This window comes from Geospiza fortis, unplaced genomic scaffold, assembly GCF_000277835.1.
Source record: "Geospiza fortis unplaced genomic scaffold, GeoFor_1.0 scaffold590, whole genome shotgun sequence".
NCBI classification, from domain to species: domain Eukaryota; kingdom Metazoa; phylum Chordata; class Aves; order Passeriformes; family Thraupidae; genus Geospiza; species Geospiza fortis.
Genome location: NW_005054402.1, coordinates 1589082 through 1590450, shown reverse-complemented (window position 1 = coordinate 1590450; position 1369 = coordinate 1589082).

Sequence of the window (1369 nt, the reverse complement as noted above, 5' to 3'; positions counted from 1 at the left end):
AGGACGGCTCTGAGGGAGCCGCCAGCGCTGGGTTCAGGTGCGAGCCCTGCGCCGCTGCTGCTGCAGCCCCAGGCTTCTTTAGTCCCTTTTGTAATTTTAGGGTTTTCCTCTAAGGTGCTGACCAGGTTTTCTTGAACCCGGTGGCTGTCGTAGGTGTGACATCTCAATTCTCCCAGGATGGAGTCCTTTGGAGACTTCAGGTTCTCTCTTTTCAGGATGTTGCATCACCTAAGGGAACCTTCACACTTGGTTGCTCTTTTGTGCAGTTCCAGAAGTGCAGCGCGGTCTGGGATGGATTCTGGGATGGAAAGCGAGCAGTGCTTTCTTTAGTCATCACTTGTGACTAAGTGTCACTTGCTGTGACTAAGAGTTGCAGAATAATTTGGAAGTCCATGGTAGAATGCATGGAGAAATTGCTATAGTAAACATTTTTGGCTAATTTCCCTGTTTTATTTTTGTACTGTGAACAGTCACTTAGAAGATTCTGCCCTTCCAAAATCCTTGGCATCAACACAAGTGGCTTGCGGTGTGCTTCAAGTACCTAAAGCTTTTTCTGTCCTTGCAATCCTTTTAGCTAATGGTTCCTTTAAGCAACTTTTGGTTTTATCTCACTAGTGTGAGATGTCAATAAAAAAAAAAATGTCTTTACTGCGTGAGCCTGGCTTGTCTCCTGTTTATGCTGCTCAGATCTTTCTTGTGCCATGGCTCCTATCAGGATCAGTACAAAACTGTTGTTGCTGATGCTCAGATAAAGGGTGACATTTAAAAACCGCTTGCAGTCTTTGTATGAAATTGATGCTGCTGAATCATGTGGAAACATAAAATTGTCTATGGCTCTCATCAGTGATGTTTCTGGCACGGCTTGGTGTGTGTGGGAGGGCATTGTGTTACTGCTGGGATCGACTCCTTCGTGTTGTATCCCAGGTTGTGATTGCTGTCTCCTGGGTGGAGATGGTGTGAAGTGCTCCTTGGGACTCTTCCCCTCTGTGGGAAGGTTACACTAGCATATGCTTTTCATATCTGGAATCCCCCTCAATTTCTTATCTCTTTTTATATATCTCTTTTTTTTTCCTTCCTTATTTTGACCTTAACAGCCTTTATTTCTCTTTTTGGCTTAATTGCCAGGTAAGTTCCTGAAAGGTCTTACTTCAAGTAAACACAAGTGGCTGCCCTTTATTTTTTATGTGTCTATTTTCACATAGACTTCTTAATTATGGGTTTTAAAAAGTGTCATAGTAACTAATTTAGTGGTATTTTATTTCAAATTTTGTTCTTTCACCCCTTGCTGTGTCTTGAGCTCTGATCTATTTGGTATGGTAATAGTAACTCCCAGAAAAAATTTAAAAAGCACCTAATTTGCTTTTCATAT